The sequence below is a fragment of the Saimiri boliviensis genome, chromosome 1 (genome assembly GCF_048565385.1).
Source record: "Saimiri boliviensis isolate mSaiBol1 chromosome 1, mSaiBol1.pri, whole genome shotgun sequence".
Taxonomy (NCBI): Eukaryota; Metazoa; Chordata; class Mammalia; order Primates; family Cebidae; genus Saimiri; species Saimiri boliviensis.
In genome coordinates this window covers 56,370,832-56,397,870 of record NC_133449.1, presented here as the reverse complement: position 1 = coordinate 56,397,870, position 27,039 = coordinate 56,370,832, and the positions used below count along the sequence as shown (strand labels likewise).

Genomic DNA, 27,039 nt, shown 5'->3' with positions numbered 1-27,039 from the left:
ATGGACAAAATAATCTGGAAGTATATTGATTGGGAATATGTCTGAAACTTTTGTAGACTAGATACATTTGGCCTTCTTTCCCCTCAAGAGCCTTTTATGGGAGAGCAGGGAGGGAGAAAATAAAAATCTCGTTATAGTCAATTGAAATGTCATAGCTAACACTACCACTGCTAACAACAACATGCAGTCTACACCATCTCTTCGAAACGTAGAACTGCCATTTGTCATCAAGAAGTTTCATTCCACAAAGGGTTGCCTGATTAAAGTGAAGGGCATTATATCAGGGATTGCCCAGGACTGGGGTTGGGGGAAGGGTGATGAGGATGGGTAAGGAGGGGGAGGAAGAGGAAAAACACAAAACCTGTAAGTACTATTTTAACAGATATTCATGACAAAGGCCCTTTTCCCTTATTGCCAAACCTCTAGTTACAAATCACTTATCCAATTCCACTGCTGTTACTAATATGATTACCAGTATCAAATATATTATAAAATATTATATTCAAAATAATAGGGATTGGCTTAAAGAGGGCTTAGGAAAGGTAGTCAAAGGTGAATTAGGACATTTTTCAAATTGAATTTTTTTTTCTTATTGATGTTAAAAGCCCTCATTACTCCTAACTACTTCCCTACTACTCTATATATTTGTCAAGCATTGCATGCCACATTTTACAACCAGATGATTTAAGCAAAATTTTATTAGGCTTCTACTTAGCTACTTCCTCCTCTTTGTCCCTAGGATTCTGGGCACGGACTGGCTGCTGCCAGGCATCTGAAAGCTCCAAGCAGGTAAGCCTATTTCCGTCCCACTCTTTCTGTCCCCACAGCTGGAGAGGTGTCACCATGATGGCTGCACTGGTTTTCCAGTATCCTTAGTATCATTCCTATTGAGCTCTACACACATATGAAATACTGCTTTAGTGGCTAATCAGAGAAGTATGGTTATTTTATACTTTCAAAGGGCTCTTTCAAATGAATTTCAATGAGACCTTGCATCACATTTATCAAACATTTTAAGCTTTAGCAAAGTTTTTAAAAATTAAAAAATCATATTTGATATGTTAAATATAAAAAAATACAGAAAACTTTTAGGTTTATGGAAGAGACAGTCTGAAATCTGACACCCAGAACTAAGAAAATCGAAGGCTACTTGAGTCCTAGAAAATAGCCAGGATTTAGGAAACAGATAAATCATACTGGAGTTGCAGGAATATCAAGGATTTATTCTGGAGGTGTAAGAATACCACGGTTTTGAGTCAGTCAAACCTAGTGTTGAAGACTGACCACATAACAGCTATATGATAGTAAGATTTCCACAGGTGATAGAAGGAAACACTAATAATGCTTCTTCTCTCTGTCTCACAATGCATACATGCCCACTTAGCTTATTACTGTTGTATAGGTTAGTGCTCACCATACATCATTATCTTGCATTTCCTGGGTTCCAGACATGTCTTGAAGATCAGTAGAGATATACTGTTAACCTAATTGTACCTAACCAACTTCACCAGGATCTGGACTACCTGAAGAGCTGTGGTCAAACAGTAAGTACGCCATTTTTTCTGGTCTCTTTTAAAGCTACCATTCTTATGTGTTTTCAGCAAGACACTGATGACACTTGAGAACAGCAATAGAAAATTTGTGACAGGCTCAGAGAACCCTCCCTCTCATTGATTCCATCTCTAATCATTGCCTTTTATTTTTCTCTGAATGTTAAATGTAACTTCAACCTTTTCTACCACTTATCTTCCAAGGCAGATGGTGCCAATTAATCAAAAATAGAGTAAGATACTGAGACATTTCCCTCATGAAACGTGCATCTTTCTGGATGCTGGCTAAAGGCCTCTTTCTCTTCACATACGGCTCTCCATGTCACTCCTTAAGGATTCTCATGCCATGTTTTCAGGCTTTCCCTAAGCCAGTGATCCAAAATACCAAAGAGGAAATAGAATAAGATATTAAGATGTATATATATTTGCCTTAATTTTATAAATTATATATATATAAAATATATATACCTATAAAATATACATGTATATAATTACATATAGAGAGAGAAAGAAAAAAATAGTTTTCTGGGTCTCACTGGGGCAAAAAAAAAAAAAAAAAACTGTCCTAGAAAGAATTTTACATGCTATTTCATTCTCAACTTCTATATATTTATTCTCAATATATATAGAGATACATATAATTGTGTATATATATATATATATATATATATAGAATTTTATATATATCATATATCGAGAAAACTATAGTTTTCTAGGTCTCACTGGACCAAAAGAAAAAGATGTCCTAGTAAGAATTTTACCTGATATTCCATTCTCATTGTCCACCAGTAACTTCCTGTACAACATAAAAACATACAATGTTAGAGCTGACATTGGTGTGTACGTGTGTGTGTGTGTGTGTGTGTATGTGTGTATTTATATATATATATATATATATATATATATATATATATATATACACATATTTAACATAGCACACAGATGGATTATTAAGTCTTAGCAGTTGTGAATACACTGACTTGGAGTATTTGTTTTTGTCTGGTTTGGTTTACATGAAGGCTTAACTGGGTCTGGAGGATCCACTTCCAAGGTGGCTCCCTCATGAAACATGCATCTTTCTGAATGCTGGCTAAAAGCCTCCGATTCTCTTCACATGCGGCTCTCCATGTTTAAGGATTCTCATGCCATGTTGTCGGGCTAGCCCTGAGCCAGTGATCTAAGATACCAACAGGAAGCTACAGCCTTTTATGACCTAGACTCAGAAGTCACATTGTATCATTCTACTGTATACTACCTATCACCCAAGGCTAGCCTTAATTCAGTGTAGAACGGAACTAAACAAAAGAGTAAATAAGAGCAGGGAGGAAAATTAAAGACCATCTTGGAGACTGACTGCCTCTTGCCTAATATGATAAAAAATATTTATAAAACACCACTTAAATTATCATTTCAGGATCTTTATCTTCTTGTCCAAATTTTATCTTTCAATATCATCTTCTTCTAATCTACTCTACCAAGTATCTCCTTCAGAAAAATGTCATGAATATTTTGCTGTTATTCCCCGTACCTCTAAGCCTTTCTCTCCTCTAAGTCTTTTTATGCTGCTGTGATTTGAATGTGTTTGTCCTCTCTAAAGTTCATGTTGAGATTTAACAACCAATGAAATAGTATTAGAAAGTGTGAACTTTAGCAGGGGATTGAGCATTGAAGGCTCCAACCTCATGAATTGTTAGGTGCTCTTATAAAAGAGCCTGATGGAAATCTGATCCTTGTTTGCCCCTCTCTCTTCTGCCACATTAAGGGCACAGTGTTTTTCTCCTTCAGGTCAGACAGGGTTCAAGGAGCCACCTTGTATGCAAACATCAAAAACCTCACAGACAACAAAACTGCTGGCACCCCAATCCTGGACGTCCCAGCCTCCAGAATTACGTGAGAAATAAATTTCTGTAAATTTGTAAACTACTCATTCTGTAGTATTGCCTTAAAGCAACAAAAATAGCTAAGACATCTACCCTTCTCTATAATTACAATTTCCCATATATATGTTTGTATTCATGCCTATATGCCTCTAGAAACTTTTCTAACTTTCATATTTATTCATTAATCTTTTTGCTTCTTAAGTTTTATGTCTTTTCTTTTTTAATAGCAATTTTTGTTTATAGTAAAAGCATTTATGAATATATTTCATATTGAATTCTATTTTAAGAGATAGGGTCTTCCACCATCACCCAGGCTTGCGTACAAGTTCAGTCACAGTTCACTGAATCCTCAAATTTATGAGCTCAAGTGATCCTCTCACCTCACATTCCCAAGTAGCTAAAACCACAAATGTTTGCCACCATTCCGGCTAATAGGTTTATTTTATTTTATCTTTGTAGAGACGGGGTCTTGCTTATTGCCCAGGCTGATTTCAAATTCTTGGCCTCAAGGGATATCCAGCCTTTGCCTCTCAAAATTTTGGAATTACAGTTGTGAGCCACTACACCTAGTCAGGACAATTTAAGATAATCATTTTCCAATTCATCTGTTTAATGTTTGCAGTAACTAGCATCACTGTATTTAGCATCATCACAGACTTTCAATAAATATTTGCTGAAGAAATTGATTTAAACTACCAGAGTAGATCAAATAGAAAAAAGAAAAGGTAGTAGACACCTCATTAAAATTTTACTTCAAAGAAAGGTATCTTGCCTTGTGCTACTTTAAAATAAATCTAAAAATAAGAATATTAACAGATTTAATATTTGATTAGCTATCTTATATAAGCACATAATCTTTTAATCTAATTCTCACAACATCTGTGAAAAGTATTAAATTTCGTTTTCATTATTAATGAATTAATGGAGACTAAGAGTTAGTAAGTGATAAAGTCCAAATATGACCCTAAGTTTTTACTGTTTTAAAATAGCATCCCAAGATTTTGTCTCATGAGATCTGTGCAAGAAAGCAGAACCTCTCATTATTCTCATAATATTCAAATACCTCAGATACAATGAGAAACTGATTACTGTTAAGTAATTACAAAATCACATTAGTTTTGACTTAAAAAGGCAGATTATTTAATTGATTAAGTTAGGTCAAGCTTTTGCTTCCAGTACATAAAACATTTAGAGGTGTTAGTGTTATAATTTTCAAAACCTGTTAAAAAGATTTTACTTACACAAACCAAATACTTTGTCATTATAAACTTTTAGAAAGGAACATATGTCTTAACCTTTAGAGTAATGAAATGACCTTTGTAGTCAAGAAACCTTTCTCTTTAAAACAGGTATTGTGTAGATTTCATAGCAAAGTAATTTATAGTCCCTCCTCTACTAAGCAGAATCAATAGTACAACACCAGCAGTAACTCAGGCCATATATTAGGGTTTTGTTTGCATACCTGCCAGGATCTGATTGTATTCTCCTATTTTTAGAGATGAAAATGTATTCTATGCATATCTAAAATAAACTGACAAACTGACATTCACAAAGCAATAAGGAGTCAACAGTGGACCCATGGCTTTTATGACCACAAGAAAGTCAGCCTCTAAAACGCCTTCCTGGCTGCCCTCTGGAAGTTGCTGCACCAACCACCGTGCAGTGGCAGGAAGATGTTTTCTTGGTGATCATGAAAGTCTGTAAGGATCCTTCTATCTGTAACACAGGTTTACTGCCAATGTGAATGTGTCATACTGGTAATAAACCTCCACAGTGGAGATTACTGCTTTGCATTTGACAAACTTATAAATATAAGAAATGAGTACACATAATGTGGAAAGGAAAAAATAGAGCATCTGCTAATTTCAGGAATGAATTCATAAGTAGTTGGGTGGGAGTAATGATATAAGGTTAAATTATTGATCAGGTATAGCATTACGGTTTATAAAACAGTATGACTATATCCTAAAGTAAAATCTTAAAAAGTGTACTTTCTGAAATAAAAATAAAACTAATCTAGCTTGATTGGTGTTAAGTTATATGAAAAACACATTTTATGGTCAGTTATTTGGGGAGATATTTGCTCTGATAAATGATTCAAAATATATTTGGTCTAGTTTTTGTTATTCTTTCACCTTTCTGCCATTGTTGTTTTCTCTAGCCAGACTTGTGCTAATGAGAGCTCAAAGGGGAAGTAGGTCAAAATTTCTATTGCCAGACTTCTCTGGTGGACATAAAAGCCATGGGTCCACTGTTGACTCCTTATTGCTTTGTGAATGTCAGTTTGTTATTGTAATAGTGTTGGAAAGCTGGCATTCAGCCATTAGCATAAGCATATAATAAATTTTCACCTCAGAAAATGGGGGAATACAATCAGATCTTGGTAGATTTACAAACAAAATGCAATATACAGCTTAGGCTACTGCTCGTGTTGTACTGACTAATTATGCATCTATCTATCTATATATAAATAGATATAAATATCTATCTCTCTCTATATATAGATGTATAACTTTGGCCAATTTGTCCCTTTTTACTTCCTAATGACCATAGAAAGATCTCTATATATTTTTAACCAGTGAGTAAAACGTCCATCTTTTTCATTTTGGGAGCACCTCATGTCTTTGAGCAGTTGTCTTAGCAATATCTACTTTACTTCATTTGTGAAGGGAGAGCACAGTCCTCCTTCTCTTTGGAGAAGAGAAAATCCAAAAGAAAATTTAGTCCTGCAAATTCCTTTCAAAATAGCTTTTATTTTTTATGTAGGCTCAAGATAGATCAGGAGAGATGATAGTCAAACCACCAATTGCAGCTGTTCTTATTATGTCCCACAGGATATGTTTGTAGCTCTATTTAGAATAGTTAACGTATTGATTTTAGCTTTTTAACTTTAACTGACATTCCAAGATAAAAAAAAATTACACATTTAAAATCCTGGTTTTTCTACTTTAAAATAATCCATTCATGTTCTAATATTTTCATTTACTTTAGGTTTCCTGCTTCTATATAATTGAGAGTTACTTCAATTAAAGTGCTTTTCATCTTTAAAGTCTTTTACAAACAGTCATTAATTACAGCTACATATGTAGTCAGGTAATGATTTTGGATTTCTCAGGGGCTTCTTGATTTGTGTTTCAAAAGACCTAATAATTAGCAATTCCTTCTAATTCAGGGTAGAAGGTGACTCGTGCCTAAATCAATATGCCAAAAATAAGTTAGTTTGGATGTCAAATACATAGGTTATTTTATCTTTTTTATTCTTCCCTTCCTCCCTCCCTTTCTTCTTTCCTTTTTCTTTGTAATCATAGAAAATGACAGAAAACAATTTGAGTTTTTCTCTTCCAGCAATAAAGAGAATATTTGATTTCAGAATATAAAGGTAGGAGTGAAGGCAATGTATGTTTCTTCTCATACACAGCCCACAGTGGTCAGAACAGAAAATCAAGTACTTTAATAGCAGGAGTTGTTTTTATACCCATATATTTCCTAATATATCTATCCCAATATTTCCTGTATATCTGTTCATCTCATCAGAAAGATGGTGACCATGAATAGTTGTGAAAATCATTGAGTTGTCTTTCGAACCAGACAAGCTGGTTCTAAGATACTCTGTTGGTCGAAAGCAGAGCATAGGTCATGGATAATTCTACTTCATATTAGATAATCAAATTTCCTAAGAAATAATAAGAGTAAACAATAGTACTATAACTACTAAAAAGTCAGGCCACTCAGTCAACCTAATGCAAAAGCCTGAGTGTGTTGCCATCATGGAGGGCAACTGACTGTTATCACAGAAAACCATAGGCTTATGTGCATCACGCTGTAAATGTTTTATGAAAACTGTGGAGGGTTACCATATGAGTTATAAAGTACTCTAATAAGTAATCAAGTGATTCAAATCATTCCTGCTTAGAATTTAGGCATTTTGAAACTACGAAAACCTCTGTGGTAACAATGACACTAACACAGGAATAGGTTTGGCATCCATTTTCTCTGATCATCACTCTTCTCCCTGAGTCCTACTTGTCAAACCTCTTTATCCATGCATTTTAAATCTACTAAAGTATGTTACTGTATAAGGAAAAAAAAGGTAAAAACCGTAGAAACTGTTCAGAATTCTTAAATACGGATGAAGTCAAATGACAACGTTTTATAACATACACTAAGGAGTGTGTCAAAAGTTGATAAACTATGTTCCATGATATGACATGGTTATATGTCCCCACCCAAACCTCATATTGAATTGTAATCCTCAGTATTGGAGGTGATTGGATTATGGGGGTGGATTTCTCATAATGGTTTAGCACCATCCCCTTGGGGCTATCTTTGTGATAGTAAATTACTTCTCATGAGATCTGGCTGCTTAAAAGTATATTGCACCTTGTTCTCTCTCTCTTGCTCCTACTGTATGAGACACCTACTCTCCCTTCTCCCTACACCCTCAGTTGTGGGTTTCCTGAGGCCTCCCCAGAAACTGAGCAAATGCCCCAAGCCATACTTCCTATACAGCTTGCAGAATCATGAGCCAATTAAACCTCTTTTCTTTATAAGTTACTCAATCTTGGGTATATCTTTTTAGCAATGTGAGAGCTAACTAATATACTCCATCACCTATTATATATGTAACCTGTGGAAGTTGACTTGACATTCCTTAGTCACCAATTTTTTGTCTATCAAATGGGAAAATTAACCTTTATCTCCTAGTATTTTGTGGACATTAATAAAGTAGAAGTCTTGAGGTAACATCAGCAACATGGCCGAATAGAAGGCTCCTGACTCTGTCTCCACCAGTAGGCACTCTAAATAAACATTTATTCACAGATTAATTTCATCTAAGAGAAAGTCAGAAATGAGTTAAGAGGCTTCTACTTATCAACTAAGAAAACATTAGTATCAAACCAGCAAAAGAAGCCGACGTACACTCAGGCATGGACCAGGGACCCAAGTATGTGACATAAAATCAGGAAGAAATCCCAAACACCCGGCTTCTCTCTGTGGAGAGGAGGGTTTGGACAACACATACAGCATTCTAACTATAGTTTGGCTCTTAATTCACCAACTTCAAGAGCAGAAGAAATTAGGCATATGTGAGTCTCTCCAGACTACAGATAAAAAAGCAGCAGTTTTTTATGGGAATGCAAGCATGTTCAGGAGCTTTGTCCCCTAAAAGCAATGCAGGGACAGGGCTTGAAAACAACTTCCTGTTTCTTTCCAGCAGGGGTTTATGATAGAACCTTCTAGTGGCTATTTGATAGCTTGGCTTCTAACTTGCTTTAGGAAGCTATACAGGGACACAACAGTAGCCCTCTAGCAGCCTGAGCGGGCGCTCAGCACTTGCTAAGCCTTTTCTCTGACTCACTCCAGTGGTAAATCCACCTCTATCCATTCTACCTGGAAACACTTTGTGCATGTACAAAGGCCAATACTTTAGATTCCACCTATGAAACTGTTTGCTTAAATATCCAACTCTGTGAGTCTACGAGACTTTGTCTGTCTAAGTCTCCTTACACCACAGAAAACAAAGGGTTGGACATACAATAGAACAATTTCCAGTAGCTGTTCCCTCAGGATCACATGGTATAATCTGAATATGAGTACAGGCCTTCCCCACATATTTTTCCCAGCTTAGTACGAAGTGAGAGACAAACACTTTTGTTTAGCTTCACCATGAAGATAGAAAGAACTAGGAAAATTTTATACTCCAACCTTTCCAGCTGTATCTAGAGAACCTGGTTTCTACCTTGTCAGTCTTTGGGTGCAGATAGAACATTGCACATCTTAATCTTCTGAGGACCACCAAAACCAGAAAAAGCAATTCAGACAAACACAAAGATTAAAGAGGCACCTTAAAATTTCTGGTCAAGTAGATTCCTGAGAACTTTCTTCTATACAACTACAACCTAAAAAGATTGAGAGAGCCACATTTCTTATATAATGTGCAGAAACCAACATGGGAAAATGAAGAAAAAGAAAGAAACATGAAATATATTCCAAATAAAAGAAAAAAAATAAATCTCTAAAAACCGCTACCCAACAGGGAACTCAAAATAATGGTCATAAAGGTGACAAAAGAAAAACTTAGGCCAAATTAAATTTAAAGGAGGTTAACTGAGCAATGAATGATTCACAAATTGGGCAAGCCCCAGAATCACAGTAGATTCAGACTCCAGGGCAGCCATTTGGCGGAAGAAGATTTATAGACACAAAAACAGGAAACGATGTTCAGAAATCGGCAGTGTGGTCCAGAAACAGCTGGACTGATTACAAGTTGGTATTGCCTTACTTAAACACAGATTGAACACTTAGCAGTCTATGAGTGGTTTAAGTATTGCTGCTGGGATTGGCCAATGCTCAATTTTTGTTACAGGCGCATACTCCTAAGTTAGATTTTCAATTTTGTCTGTTAAGCTAGGTTACAGTTTATCTACAGGGACTCAAATATAGAAGTACAGAGTCTTTTTCAGGCCATATTTAGTTTGCTTCAACAAAGATGACCTCTGAAGACAGCAGAGCAATGCAAGGAAAAAAATCCAACAATTTCAATAAGATAGAAAGTACAAAAAGTACCAATCAGATACCACAGAACTGAAGAAAACTATAACAACTAGAAAATTCAGTGGAGGGTTTCAACAAGAAGACAGATCGAAGAAAATCTAATCTGAATCAGCAGAAGAAAAAATAATGAGCGAAGATAGCTTTTGAGATATATGAGACATCATCAAGTGAAATGACATACATATATTTGCTTTCAGGAGAAGGAGAGAAAGATACAGAAATCACAATCAAAGAAATAATGGCAATGATCAAAACCAGGACACATCATAATTGAATTGTCAAAATTTAAAGACAAAGGGAGAGTTTTGAAAGCAGCAAGAGAAAGCTGAAATATTATGTACAAGGGAAACTTCATTGTATTAATGAGAAGATTTTTCATATTGATAAAAACATTATCAGACAAATGAAGGTGAGAGAGAATATCACCATTAGATCTACATTATAGGAAATGCTAAATGAGATTATTTAAACTGAAGAAGGACACTATAATATCTAAACATGAAAGTATACAAACAACTGATAAAAATATAGTGTCAAATCCAAAACACTCTAATACCACAATGGTGGTGAGTAAAACCACCATTAAATATTTAGAATTAAGATTAAAATTCAAAACTAGCTAAAAGCAACCAAAATTCCAACAAATTATTAAAAATTGCTAATTGTAACATCAAAAACATAAAACATGAGGGGTGGGGGAGTATAGAATCTGTATATACAATCACAGTTGTTATCAGCATAAAATAGCCTGGTAAGTATATGGTAATTATATAATACTCTAGATAACTGCAGAGCAAAAGCATATGATACACAAAAGGGAAGATCTAAATCATATTATGACAGAAAGCTATCAGACTACAAAGTAAAAGAAGAGTAAAGAAACAAAGGATACACATAATAATCAGGAAACACTTAACAAAATGACAGGAACAAGTCCTTACCCGTCAGTCACACAAACTGATATTTCCCAATAGGAACACATTTACACTGTTGGTGGGAGTGTAAACTCGTTCATCCATTGTGGAAGACAGTGTGGTAATTCCTCAAGGATCTAGAAATAGAAATTCCATTTGATCCAGCAATCCCATTACTGGGTATATATCCAAAGGATCATAAGTCGTTCTATTATAAAAACACATGCACACGTATGTTCATCGTGGAATTGTTTACAACAGCAAAGACCTGGAACTAACCCAAATGCCCATCAGTGATAGACTGGACAAAGAAAATGTGGCACGTAAATACCATGGAATACTACGCAGCCATAAAAAACGATGAGTTTGTGTCCTTTGTGGGGACTAGGATGAATCTGGAAACCATCATTCTCAGCAAACTGACACAAGAACGGAAAATCAAATACCACATGTTCTCACTCATAAGTGGGTGTTGAATAGTTAGAACATCTGGACACAGGAAGGGGAACATTACACACTGGGGTCAACAGGGGTACTGCTAGGGGAGGGACAGCAGGGGGTGTGGAGGGATAACGTGGGGAGAAATGCCAGATATAGATGAATGGGGAAGAGAGGCAGCAAACCACCTTGCCATGTATGTACCTATGCAACAAACCCTGCATGATCTGCACACATACTCCAGAAACTAAGTACAATTAACAAAAAAAAAAAAAGCAAAAAAAAAAAAAAAGGCTATTAAAACAAACAAAAACCAAACCAATGTAACAATAAGTTGCTGCCAACAAGAGATTCACTTTACCTTAATGAATACTTGTAGACTGAAGGTGAAGGGATAGAATGAAATATTCATGCAAATAGATACCAAAGGAGGGCAGGAGGGAGACACCTCCTCTTGCTATACTTTTAACAGGCAAAATAAATATTAGGTCAAAATCTATTTAAAAAAAAAAAGAAAAATAAGGTAATTACATAGTGATAGAGGAGTCAGTTTATCAAGAAAATATAACAATTGTAAATAGATATGCACCAAATACTGGAGCACTTAAATATAGAAAATGAACATTAAAGGATCTGGCTGGGTGTGGTGGTAATCCCAGCACTTTGGGAGGCAGAGGCCAGGGCGGGCAGATCATGAGGTAAAGAGTTCAAGACCAACCTGACCAACATGGTGAAAACCCATCTCTACTAAAAGTAGAAAAATTAGCAATGCCTGTAATCCCAGCTACTCAGGTAGGCTGTGGCAGAACTGCTTGAACCTGGGAGGCAGAACCCAGGAGGCAGTGAGCTGAGAATCCGGGAGGCAATGAGCTGAGATCACACCACTGCACTTCAGTCAGTGACAAAGTGAGATTCTGTCTCAAAAAGAAAGAAAGAGAAAAAAACAGGATCTAAAGTCAGACCTAGACTGTGGCACAATGAAAGAAGGGGATTTAGATTTAAGTAACCCACGTTCAACTATAGACAGATCACTCAGGCAGAACATCAGTATAGAAACATTTGACTTAAAACATACTTTAGGTGAAATGAACCTAGCAAACACAGGCAGAATATTTCATCTAACAGTAACAGAATATATATTTTTATCAAGTTCTTTTATCAAGTTCAGAAGAAATATTCCCCAGAATAGATTATATGTTAGGCCAAAAAAAAAAAAAAGTTTTTATACATTTTTAAAAATTGAAGTATTTCAAGCATTTTTTTTTTTTTTACCACAATGGTATAAAACAAGAAATCAATCACAGGAGGAATTCTAAAAAATAAATAGAAATTCAACAATATGCTTCTGAACAACTATTGAGTCAAAGAAGAAAATAAGAGAGAAATGTTGAAATACTTTGAGACAATTTACCAAAATATATGGGAAGCAGCAAAACATTTCTAGAAGGAAAATTCATAGCACTAAAAACTTTTATTAAGAAAATAAATATCTCAATAAGCAATCTAATGTTATACCTCAAGAAACTAGGGAAAAAAGAAAAAAGGCCAACTTCCATCATCCATTGATGTACAAAGAGCATAGGTTCCAGGAACCCCTATGTTTACAAAAATCTACATACTCAAATCCTGCAGTCAGACCTACAGGACCCTTGGTTACAAAATGTTGTCCTCTGAATGCACAGGTTTTATGTCTCACAAATACTGTATTTTTATCTGTATTTAATTTAAAAAATTATATACATTATCTGATCCGTGCAATTCAATCCCATGCTGTTTAAGGGTTAACTGTAAATGAAAAGTTAGCAGAAAGAAAATAAAGTTCAGAGTAGAATTAACTAAAATAAGGACAATAGAAAAACCTGAAAAATATCAACAAACTAAAATGATTTTTTGAAAAGTTGAACAAGGTTGATGAACCCTCAGCAGACTAACCCTTTGCAGAAATACAAAGAATCATAAGAAATTACTAGGAACTATTGTGTCAACAAATTGGATAACCTAGAAAAAAATGGGTAAATTTCTAGAAATATGTAAATCATGAATTTAATCTCATTAGGTTACATATTTCTAGAAATTTGGAAATCTGAGCAGAATAATAACAAGAACACTGAATCAGTAATTAAATATCTCTCATCAAAGAAAACCCCAGGACCAGCTGGCTTTATGGTTGATTACTACTACATATTTAAAAACTAATACCAAATCTTCTCAAACATTTTTGAAAATTGTAGACAAGGAAAACTTGCTAATTCATTTTACAAAGCCAGCATTAACCTGATACGAATGCCAGACAAAGACACTGCAAGAAAATAAAACTACAAGCCAATATCACTGATGAACATAGACGCAAAATATTCATCAAAATACTGACAAACTGAGGTCAATAATACATTAAAAGTATTCTTTACCATGATCAAGAAGAATTTATTCATGGTTTGCAAGAATCAATAAACATACTTTTGGTGGGAATGTTAGTCCAACTTCTATGGAAAACAATATGGAGATTTCTCAAAGAACTAACAACAATACCACCATTCAATTCAGCAATTTCACTTCTGACAAAATAAAAATAAATTACAAACAAAATAAATAAAAAGAAATTATTATGTTAGAAAGACAATTGTACTCATATGTTTATCATAGCACTATTTGCAATAGCATATATATGGAATCAACCTATGTGTCTGTCAATGGTTAATTGGATTTTTAAAAGAGGTATATATACATAATAATATGATACTCAGCCAAAAAATTAAAATTGTGTTTTGCAGCAACAAGGAAAAAACTGTAGGCCATTATTCTAACATCACTCAGAATCAAAGTGAAATGTCACATATTCTCAATATTTGTTTTTTTAATTTTTTAAAAATTGAGACATGTTCTCATTCTCACCCAGGCTGGAGTGCAGTGATGTGATCTCAACTCATTGCAGCCACCACCTCCTGGCCTCAAGCAGTCCTTCCACTTCAGCCTCCTGAGTAGCTGGGACCACAGGCATGTGCCACCACATCAGTTTTTTGTTTGTTTGTTTTTGTATTTTTGGTGGAGACAGGGTTTCGCCATGTTGTCTAAGCTGCTCGCAAACTCCTGAGCTCAACTGATCCACCTATCTTGGCCTCTTAAAGTGCTGAGATTACAAGCATGAACCACTGCACCCAGCCTGCATATTCTCACTTTTAAGTAGGGGCTAAACAATAAATGTACTGATGGCCATACACAATGAAATAATGAACACTGGAGACTACAAAAGGTAGGAGGATAAGAGGAAGGTAAGCACTGAAAAATTACCTACTGGGTACGATGTTCACTATTTAGGTGGTGGGTGCACTAAAATACCAGACTTCGCCACTACACAACATATGCACATAAGAAACTTGCATTTGTAATCATTAAATATGTTAAAAATTTAAAATAAATTTTAAAAAACAAATGGGATCTATTAAATCTACAGAATCAAAGACAAAAACCTATTATTATTTCAATTAATGCAAACAAGCATTTGATAAAGTTCAAAAACCCTTCATAATAAAAACTGTCAATATATTGGGTACAGAAAAAAAATATTCAAAATCATGAAGGCCATTTATGACAAACCCATGGCCAATATCATACTAAATAAGAAAATGTAAAGATTCTAAAAGTTGGAACAAAACAAAGATTTCCATTTTTAACACTTTTATTCAACATAGTACTGAAAACACTATTCAGAGGAATCAGACAAGCGAAATATAAAGAGCATTCAAATTGGGAAGGATAAAGTAAACTTTGCAGATAGCAAAATCTCATATATAGAAAAACCTAAAGACATCACCAAAAACCTTAAACTAATAAACTCAGCATAATAACAGGATACAAAAATAGGTGTTACCACATACCAACAATAAAATAGCTAAAAAGGAAATAAAAAAGCAATTCTATTTACAATAGTTACAAAAATAAAAAAGATCCTAGGAATGAATTTAACAAAGAAGGTGAAAGAACTGTACAATAAAAAACTGTAAAACATTGTGGAAAAAAAAAAGGGGGAGGGGACACCAAAAACTGAAGAGACATCACATGTTCATGGATTGGAAAAAATATTGTAAAAATGACCATACTATATATAATACCCAAAGTGAGTAACAGATTTAATGCAATTCTATAAAATGACTAATGTTATTCTTCACAGAAATAATAATAAGAATAAAAAACCCTAAAACCTTTATGGAACCACAGAAGACCCTGAATAGTCAAAGCAGTCTGCCAAAAAGAACAAAGCTAAAGACATCATACTACTAATTTTCAAAATAGCATGGTATGGCACAAAGGCACACTGACTAATCAAAGAGAGTTCCCAGAAACATACTTATACCTCTATGCTCAACTGATTTTTGACAAGTCAAGAAAACACAATCCCTTGAATAAATGATATTGGGAATACTGGATATCCACATGCAGAGAGTGAAAATGGACTCTTACCCTTTATATATGAATAAAATAAAATAAATTAAAGATATAAATGTAAAATCTGATACTGTAAAACTACCAGAAGAAAACATACCATACAAAACTCTATGACATTGGGACATTGGTCTGGGTAGTGATTTTTTATACATGATCACAAAAGCACAGGCAACAAAATAAAAAAAAAACACGTGAGATTGCATCAAACTAGAGAACTGTCTCACAGTAGAGGCAATAATTGAGTGAAGAGATAACACCTATAGATACATAGAAAATAATTTTAGAAATCATACATTGAATAAGACCCTAATATTCAAAAGATACAAGAAACTCAATAAAAAGTTAACCACTATTAAAATTGAGTCAAGACACTCAATAGACACCTCAAAATATGACATACAAATAACCAACAGATAAATGAAAAAAATAGTAAAAATCTCTAGTAGAGAAATGCAAAATAAAACCACAGTGAGATACTACTTCCCACCTGTTGGTTTGACTATTCTCAAAAAGATGAAAAACGCAAGTATTGGCAAGAATATAAAGAAAAGGAAAACCTTGTATACTGTTGGTGGAAATGTAAATTAATATAGCCATTTTGGAAGAATACAGATATTTCTCAAATAATTTAAAATTAATTTATTATATGATCCAATGATTGTACTTCTGTGTATCTCTGCAAAGCATTAAAATCTGTGTGTCAAAAAGATGTTTGTGCTCCCATACTCTTTGAAGTATTATGCCTAGTGAAATATATGAAAACAAAGTACCCATCAATGGGCACTTTGGATGAATGGATTAAAAATGTGGTATTTAGACACAAAGAAATACCTGTGTTTTAAACGTATAAGAAATTCTGTCATTTTCAACAACATGGATGAAACTAGGTGGATATAACACTGCATAAAATAAGCTAAGCACAGAAAGACAAATACCACATGATCTCACTTATATGTGCAAAGTTAAAAAAATTGAACTCATAGGAGAGAGTAGAAGAGTGGTTACTTAAGGCTAGGGAAATAGGTGGTCAGGACAAGTGGAGACATTGATTAAAAGCTACATAAGTTCAGTTAGAGTGGAAGAATTAGATTCTGGTGATCCATTGCATATCATGGTATCTATAGTAAAAAAAATATGTACAGTAGCGTCCCTTTATGTGTGGTTTCACTTTCCTTGGTTTCAGTTATTCATGGTCAACCATGATTAAAAGATATTAAATAAATTCAGACACAATTCATAAGTTTTAAATTACAAGATCTATTGAGCAGCATAATGAAATCTCTCATTCCACTCTCTTGCCCAGGACATGAATCATGATTTTGTCCAGCATATCCATGCTACATATGCTACTCACCCCATTAGTCACTTAGTAGCTGTCTGGATTATCAGACCAGTTGTGATATTGTAGACCAAGTAACACTTATAGCTCCAAAGTGCAAGACTAGTTGATGGTAGCACTTCAGATATGCAAAAGAAAAGTCACAAAGTTTGTCCTTTAAGGGAAAAGGTTACAGTTTAATGTAGGTATTTATTTATAGGAAAAAAAAAAAAGGGCATGTGGCATGTATACAGTTTGGTTTCAGGCATCCACTGAGGGTCTTTAAAGTTATCTCCTGTGAATGAGGGGGGGCTACTATATTGTGTATTTTAAAATATTACTAAAAGAATGAATTATAAATGTTCTCACCAAAAAAAACAGCAGTATTTGAGATGAATGATATGTTAATCCACAATCTATACATTTATAGAAGTATCACATTGTCCTTCACAAATATGTACAACTTTTGTTTATTAAAAATAAAACTTAAAAAGTAATGTAAAAGGCTTTAAGATATTTCAATAAATGTATTATGTAATGAGTTTACTTTGTAGTTCAAATTATAAAGTATACCTATTCCTCAAAAACAAATTAAATCCAAAACTGGAAGAAAAGAAATAAGAAAGATTAGAACTAAATAATATTGAAACCAATAAGCAATACAAGGTATCAATGAAATAAAAAGTTGATTCTGAAAAGAAACAAAATTTACCTTGATGGATTGATTGCTTTTGGTGTCATGTCTTAAGACTTCATTACCAAAGGCTTGGTCATGTACGCTATTTTTTTCCCCTCAATTTTTAAGTCTTGGGGTACATGTGCAGGATGTGCAGGTTTGTTACATAGGTAAACATGTGTCATGGTAGTTTGCTGCACATATCATCCCATCACCTAGGTATTAGGCCCAGTATCCATTAGCTATCCTTCCTGATGCTCTCCCTCCTAGCCTCCTCATTCTGATATGCCCTAGTGTGTGTTGATCCCCTCAATGTGTCCATGTGTTCTTATCATTCAGCTCTCACTTAGAAGTGGGAACATGAAGTGTTTGGTTTTCAGTTCCTGTATAAGTTTGCTGAGGTTAATGGCTTCCAGAGTCACTCATGTCCCTACAAAGGACATGAACTCTTTTTTTTTATGGCTGCATAGTACTTCATGGTATATATATTCCACATTTTCTTTATCCAGTCTTTCACTGATGGACATTTTGGTCGATTCCATGTCTTGGCTATTGTGAATAGTGCTGCAATGAACATATGTATGCATATGTTTTTATAGTAGAATTATTTATATTTCTTTGGGTATAGATCCAGAAATTTTATGGCTGGGTCAAATGGTATTTCTGCCTCCAGATCTTTGAGGAATTTCCACTCTGTCTTCCACATTGATTGAACTAATTTACACTCCCATGAACATTGTAAAAGTCTTTCTTTTTCTCTACAATCTTGCATCTGTTGCTTCCGGACATTTTAATAGTTGCTATTCTGACTGGCCTGAGATAGTATCTCATTGTGGTTTTGCTTTGCATTTCTCTAATGATCAATGATGTTGAGCTTTTTTTTCATTTTTTTGTTGGCTGCATGAATGTCTTCTTTTGAGAAGTGTCTGTTCATCTCATTTGTCCTCTTTTTAATGGGGTTTGGCTTTTTCTTGTAAATTTGTTTAAGTTTCTCATAGACTCAGATATGAGATCTTTGTCAGATGAAAAGATTGCAAAACATTTCTCCCATTCTGTAGGTTATGTGTTCACTCTGATGACAGTTTCTTTTGCTGTGCAGCAGCCCTTTGGCTCAATTAGATCTCATTTGTCAATTTTGGCTTTTGTTGCAATTGTTTTCAGCATTTTCATCATGAAATATTTGCCTGTGCCTATGTCTTAAATGGTATTGCCTAGATTTTCTTCTAGGGTTTCTACAGTTTTAGGTTCTACGTTTAATTCCGCAATTCATCTTGAGTTAACTTTTTGTATAAGATTCAAGGAAGGAGTCCAGTTTCAATCATTTGCATGTGGCTATCCAGTTCTCCCAGCACCATTTATTGAATAGAGAGAATCCTTTCTCCATTGTGTTTGTCTGGTTTGTCAAAGATCAAATGGATGTAAGTGTGCAGTCTTATTTCTAAGTTCTCTGATCTGTTCCATTGGTCTGTGTGTCTGTTTTTTTACAAGTATCATGCTGTTTTGGTTACTATAGTCTTGTAGTATAGTTTGAAGTTGGGTAGCATGATATCTCTATTTTATTCTTTTTGCTTAGAATTGTCTTGGCTGTGCTGGCTCTTTTATGGTTACAAATGAATTTTAAAAGTTTGTTCTAATTCTGTGAAGAATGGTCAAAGGTAGTTTAATGGGAAGAGCATGGAATCTTTAAACTGCTTTGGGCAGTATAGCCATTTTCAAGATATTCTTTCTTTTGATCCATGGACATGAAATGTTTTCCATTTGTTTGTGTCCTCCCTTATTTCCTTGAGCAGTGGTTTGTAGTTCTTTTTGAAGAGGTCCTTCACTTTGTTAGCTGTATTCCTAGGTATTTTATTCTTTTTGGAACAATTATGAATTGGAGGTCATTCATGATTTGGCTCTCTGCTTGCCTATTTTTAGTGTACATAAATGCTAGCAAATTTTGCAAATTGATTTTGTATCCTAAGATTTTGCTGAAGATGCTTATTAGTTTAAGAAGCCTTTGGGCTGAGACAATGAGGTTTTCTATATATAAGATCATGTCATCAGCAAACAAAGATAATTTTACTTCTTTTCCTCCTGCTTGAATAGCTTTTATTTCTTTCTCTTGCGTGATTGCCCTGGCTAGAGCTTCCAACACTGTGTAGAATAGGAGTGGTGAGAGAGGGCATCTTTATCTTGTGCTGGTTTTTAAGGAGAATACTTCCAGCTTTTTTCCATTTAGCATGATGTTGGCTGTGGGTTTGTTGTATATGGCTTATTATTTTGAGGTCCGTTCCTTGAATATCTACTTTATTGAGACATTTTAACATTAAGAGACGTTGCATTTTATTGAAGGCCCTTTCTGCATCTATTGAGATAATCATATGGTTTTTGTCTTTAGTTCTCTATGTGATGAATTACATTTATTGATCTCTATATGCCGAACCTTCTTGCATTTTGGGGATAAAGCCAACTTGACAGTGGTGGATAAGCTTTTTGATGTGCTGCTGAATTCAAGTTGCCAGTATTTTATTGATAATTTTTACATTGATGTTCATCAGGGATAATGGCATTAAGTTTTCTTTTTTTGTTGTTGTATAGTGGCCAGGTTTTGATGTCAGGATGATGCTGGGCTCATCAAATGAGTTACGGAGGTGTCCCTCCTTTTAAATTTTTGGAATATTTTCAGTAGAAATACTACCAGCTCTTCTTTGCACCTCTAGTAGAGGTACAAAGAGAAATAATAGCCTGCCAACCAAAAAAAGCCCATCTGGTCCTGCCTTTTTTTTTTTTTTTTTTTTTTTTTTTTTTTTTTTTTTTAACTGGCAGGCCTCAATCTCTTTCTAAAAATAATTTAAAAAACCTTTATTGTGCAAAAAACACTGTTAAGGAAACAACAAAAAAAGACACAGACTTGAGAAAGCACTTGCACATCAAATGCTGAAGAATTTGTGTCCAGAATGTGTAAAGAATTCTCAGAACTCAATAGGAAAAGATAAACAAAATTGGCAGACCATTAGCCAAGAAAAAACAGAAAATTCAAATAAGCACATTCAGAAATGATAATGATTACATTACAACTGATACCACAGAAATACCAAAGATTAGATATTTATATACTTCTCTAATGACAAAATCTAGGAAACCTAGAGGAAATGGGTAAATCCCTGGAAACATACAACCTCCAAAAATAAAACCAGGAAAAAAGAGAAGTCATGAACAAACCAATAATCAGTCATAAAATTGAATCAGCAATAAAAACTTTCCCATCCCCAACCAGAAAAAAACAGCCCAGGATCAGACAGATTGATAGCTATATTTTAACAGATGTACAAAAACTAACTGATACCAATCCTAATGAAACGGTTCAAAAATATTGAGAAGGGATTCATCCCTAACTCATTCTACAAAGCTGTTACTACCCTAATCAGTCAAGAACTCAACAACAAAAAGCAAACTATAGGTTAATATCCTCAATCTAGAATACTAGCAAACAAAATCCAACAGCACATCAAAAAGAATATGCCACAATCAAATGGGTTTTATTCCATGGATGCAAGGATGCTTCAATATACACAAATCAATAAATGTGATGTACAATATAAATATAATTAGAAAAACCATACATCATTTCAATAGATGCAGAAAAAGCATTTCACAAGTTCGGTATCCCTTTATGATAAAAGCCCTTAACAAATTACTCATAGAGGAAACATACCTCAAAGTAATGGAAGCCATATATAACACACTCACAGCCAACATTGTACTGAATGAGAAAAAGTTAAAAGCATTTCCCTTAAGAATTGGAACAAAACAAGGATGCTCACTTTTGCTACTGCTATTCAACATAGTACTGGAAGTTCTAGCTAAAGCAACAGTCTAGAATTAGGATTTTAAATTTGACTTTATAGGAAATTCTTTATATATGTAACCACCTATCTAATATACATTTACATGAGAATATGGATCAAGTCACATCACTGAAATACAGATGGTCAATACAGATGAGGAAAAGCTCAAGCCTGCTAATCAAATAAATGTAAGTTACCCACCCAATTCATTATATATTTGTAAGTACAATACCTATTGATGACTATGAAGGGAAACAGACAATTTCATCTTTTTCTGAGCAATGCAAGGTGGTAGTCATTTCCTATAAGATAATTTGACTTTATTAACTATTGGTAAAGTAATCATTTCTTTTTGATTCTAAGAATTTATCCTCAAGAAAAAAATGTATTTTCATATAAATATTTACTTAAACCAATTGGAAATGACATTGACATCCAGTGAAAAAGAATGCTGATGATTAATTGGCTGTATTTTAACAGAGCCTGAAATCTCAAAACGATACCACAGAATAATCTTATCTGTCACTGGAAACTAAAAGTCATTACACATTCTTAACTAGAAGAATGGCAGTTACAAAATACATGTGTAAAGTGAACTTGTTTTACTACACATTTATATGAATATATATGCTTTTTATTAGGTCTATTTTATAAGAACATATTGTATTTTCAGTAAAAAAAAGTTTTATAAAAATTATAAAATACCCAGCTCAATATTTACTTCTAGAAAAAGTCTGTTTATTACAGAGGATCCTGCTATTATAATACTCTAGTCATTTGTTCCTACATATTTCTTGCTCAATTTTATTTAAAAAATGTGTTTTTACTTGCCTATCTCCTTCTTGTTCATCTATAATACTTCATATGTTAACTAGTCTTCCCTCAATACGCCTGGAGGATTGGTTCCAGGAAACTGCGCCCCATTTCAAAATCCACAGGCACTTAATTCTCTTACGTAGGTTTGTATAGTGTTTGCATATGAACCATGCATATCCTCCTGTATATTTGAAATAATTTTTAGATTACTGTGTTTGTAATTCCTAATACCATGAAAATGCTATGTAAATAGTTGTTATATTATTTTTTATTTGTATTATTTTTAATTATATTGGATTTATGTTTGCTTCCCCATGGACACTTCAAATCTGCAGTTGAATTTGTGAATGCAGACTCCATGGATATAAAACCTGTAGATATGGAGGGTTGACTGTATGAGACACCCTGGAGAGGTTGGATTAGCCGAAACCATTCTCCTTTTTCCTTCCTTTCTCTTTTCACATTTCTATATTAGGTGACTAGGTGCCACTAAGAAAAGAAAAAAATCCAAAAGTAATAATAAATTTTAGCAGGAAAGGTGATTTTAATTTTGGAAATGTAAATAAAACTGTTTATGACATACCAGAGTTGTAATGTCTATTAAATAAATTTTAGCCTGAAGATGCCCTCTTAACATATTTTAAGTTTGGCCAAAAGTTTTCCCCATACATAATGAACTGTAACAACTGGATGAGTAAACAGACTATAACCCACCCTTGTACTAATCACAGAGTGGTCAAATTACAGGCAGCCAACTGTTCAAACCATGTTCAAAAGGGCAGCCACTGAGCCGTAACCGATCTGGCTGCTTTTGTACCTGGTTTCCATTTTCTGTACATCATGCATCACTCCCCTTTTTCTGTCCATAAATCTTATCTGACCGTGTGGCAGCCCTGGAGTTGCTCTGCATCTATCCTGGTTCTTCTGAAAGCTGTCAGATTTATGAATCATCCTTTACTCAAGCTGTTAAGTTAAATTTGTGTTAAGTTTTTAACATGTCTTTCTGACATACTTAGACATATCTGGATATCATGTTTTGAATTAGACATTGTTGAACTGACCCAAACTCTGTGATCCTGAAAAGCAGAAGGTCAAAAAATCTTTTCACAGTTTAGGTTTTCAGAAATGGCTTACTGACATGCACCACCCTTCCCAAATGACTTGGATAAGACTCAAACATGCTTCCTTATTTACCTATGAGAAGATCAGGCAAGGGTGCTCCAAATTCTCATCCTGTGCCCGGTAAAGAATTAGCAAATTCTTTGTCCCCACTGATCAATCTAAACAAAATGCTTGTTAACCAACCTTTGCTTAAGATTCTCTTTCCTTCAAGTCCTTTATCTTTGAGTAACCTTAGTCTATGACAACATACAACCCATCTAACTGTCACTCTCAATTGCCTGGCCTCAGGAAAACACTCCCTCATCTGCTGAATCATGACACTATTACACACTTACACAACTGGTTCTTTCTTTGTTTACTCTTTCCCATTGAAAAAAATGAACAAAACCCTTTTGCATAACTTTTGATAAACTTGTATTTTCTAGTTTTAATGTTCTTGCTACTGAAATAGCCCTCATTTTTCTATGACGATAATCCCTTCCCCAACCCCTTTCAAAAATCCTTTTGAATGAAGTATCTTACTGAGTTCATATTTATTGTATATTTAACAGTGTAATTAATGTATAATTGGCATGAGAAAACAAAAGAAGAGAATTTTACTAAATATGTAATCCTGAATATCATCAATATTTGCAAGATAGAATAAGGATCCAAAGTCTAGCAAATGGTTTGGAAAACAAAACACATACACAGGAAGAATACAATGGAAATTGGAGAAATGTATAGAAAAACTTTAAAGAGAGATGTGTAGCCCTCACCAAATCCAATATTGTTCTCTTGTCATCTAGAAGGGGAAATAAAAAGGGCCTGGGAGGAATCAGAAAGTATTTAGCACCTAATAACGTTGCTGAGATTTCCACTAATTGCTCTAGCATTTAACGCTCAACAAGAACACTCACCAATGAGTCTGGCATGGACTTTGAAGGCCAATGGACCTAGATCTAAATTTAGATGTTTCTGAGACACTGAGTCATTCAGCATAAAAATAGTAACAAAATAAAGTACTAAAATGATTAACATACTCAAAAAAACACTTATGTTTTTGCAGTTACTTCCATAGACATTATATAATGCAACTATTTTCAACACCTATATTTATCTATGAAGACACTGTGGTACAAGGAGGTGGTTTAAAAATCCTCCAATCTTAAATGATGAATCTGGGATTTGAACTCAGGCACACCTTTCCAGTCACTCAATCACCTAACTTCTACATTTGATTGCTGACTTTTGTAAGTTCGTTAAACTCTTTAAATTATATTCTATCTTACTTTTTTTAATAGAAGCCAGATAAGAGTACATAGGACAAACATTTTTTAGAAGGATTAAATGGTACAATAAAACAATTTGATCAGCATAATGTCCAGCACAAAGTAAGTTCTCAATAAATGTGAGCTCTTAATCTTTTGTAAGTGAGAATATCATCTCAGAAAGGGAAAAAATTCCCTTAAGATCATTCAGGTAGCAATTAAAATAATTAAAATTCAAAGCCATATCTCTGTAACCCAGAGTGTTCTTTTCCACCACAGCTTGCTGTCTCAAATAAGTGAGATAATTGAATCTTGATTAATAAATGAAACAGTGCATTTGCTTTTATCATTATGCTGTTTTGGGAAAGTATTTTTAACTAGTTCTCTTGTGATAAGGGCAGTGAGACCAACAGGACCTTATGTCTTAGTGATTGCTTCTCCATCTGGAATGATTGAGTAAGGATGCAAGACATTGGAGGAACACGAATTCACTCTCAGCTTTTGCCTTCTTTTCTTCTTACCAGAGTTTTACAACATCTGCTGATGCTGGTTTTTTTTTTTTCACACCCATGAATCGTAATCATTTTTTCCCAGTTTAAAATTACATTCTTCTCTAGGGGTGTCCTCAACACTCATTGCTAAATAATACAGTTCATAATGTCACACCATGTTCTGCTTCTGTCCCTGGTGAGTGGGCAAAAACTGAGCATATGTCAGACCCTGAAACAGAGATGTCAGAAGCTCTCCAAAGCTGCCTCCAGTAAAGGCCTGATTCCTTGGCCTTGTGTAAAAGGAGATTTGATCCAGGATAATAAGAATAGGAGCTACTGAGGCTTGGAATGGATTACTATGCCCATTCTCTGTAGAATAATGTAGAACACAGCAAACAGAGCTGCAAAGGCCCTTCTCAGTTGACAAGCTGCCATCTTGACAAGATGTAGAAATTGGATAAAAATCATCATAATGTATTTATGGGCTGGTGGTACAAAATTAGCAGCATTTAGTGGAATTTTTAAAGCGAATCATACTTATCCTATTTTTTGAGTCCATTGGAAAACAGAACCTATGAAAAACATTTAATTTTCCATGTGTATGAGTTGTGTCAGAGACAGAGAAAGTAAAACATGGCATCAATTTGGATTCACTTATTTCATGTTTATATTTCTCATTAGATTACAAGTTGCATAGTACAGAAAATATTTGGAAGTTGTCTTTATTGCTGTTCTATTGCCAGATAATAGCAAAATGCCTAGCGTTGTGCTTGGAGCATACTAGGTGCTCAATAAATGTTTATAGAATAAATCGATGAATAAATGCATGAGCATGAGGAAGGAAGACTGAAATCAAACAAAAAAGCTATATTTTGATTAAGTCCACTGACCACTGAAAAATGCAGGTAAAGAGATTTAAAAGGATGTTGTGAGTAAAAACTCATGGTTTACCCAGTTTCCCACATTTAATGCATGTTTGCTTTCTTTATAGGATCTTGGAGGTGGGGAAGCAGCCCAAGTGAAGAGGCAGCAGAAGGGGTATCGTTGTTTTACCAATTACTCATCTATAGGAGATGGTGCATTAAATGAAATATTCTCTGCTCTCTCCTAACATCTACTCCTCACCAGAGGAAGGCATGACACCTGAACCTTTGCAGTATTCAATTAAAGTTCTTTTGGCATGGTGTTGCAGTTGATTGCTTATCTTTCTTTCTTATTAGACTTAAAACTTCTAGAAACTAGGAGGCTGTATTACATATTTGCCTCAGAGTCCCAGAGGTCTACCAAATGGCAGATCTTCAATCCATGAATGAATGAATGAATGAATGAAATGTGAAGAAAAAAATGCAAGTTGTTTATTTTTGTTAAATTAATTTTTTTTCAAAACATTTACTGAGAAAATGACTCTGGGAAGACGGCAGAGTAGAAAGCCCCAGAAATGTGTTTCCCCAGCTAGACAACAACTCTACGGGCAGAATCTGTTTGATGTGACAATTTTTTTGAAGCTCTGAATGGAATAAATATGAAGAAAATGCAAAGTACAAGTCTTGTTACTTCCAAGGGATGGCTTGTATAGTAAATTGTTAATTTTGATGAGTTTCAGCTTTTGATTTGGAAGTGAGTACTTATTCCCAATCCTGGCCATGTTGAGAAGCTGTGTGCATGTTCCAGGAGCAGCTTGCACATGGTGTGTGGGAGCCAGGGTGAACAATAAGGATCCTAACCTTCAAATATCAGGTATCTGTTCTCTGATTAC

General features: G+C 34.4%; 1 long non-coding RNA gene across 2 annotated transcripts in view; it reads left to right on the top strand.

Moving 5' to 3' along the window:
• The window catches only part of LOC141580635 (uncharacterized), a 398,860-nt gene extending 372,039 nt beyond the window's left edge, over positions 1-26,821 (top strand). Inside the window, exons 2-5 of one of the 2 annotated variants that reach the window (XR_012512909.1) lie at positions 3,336-3,440; positions 17,653-17,764; positions 24,826-24,915; positions 26,275-26,821. This is a non-coding gene — a long non-coding RNA (uncharacterized LOC141580635). Of the gene's footprint in view, positions 1-3,335; positions 3,458-17,652; positions 17,765-24,825; positions 24,916-26,274 lie in introns of both variants that reach the window. The other variant, XR_012512910.1, reaches the window with a different exon arrangement.
• Positions 26,822-27,039: the final 218 nt, after the last annotated feature.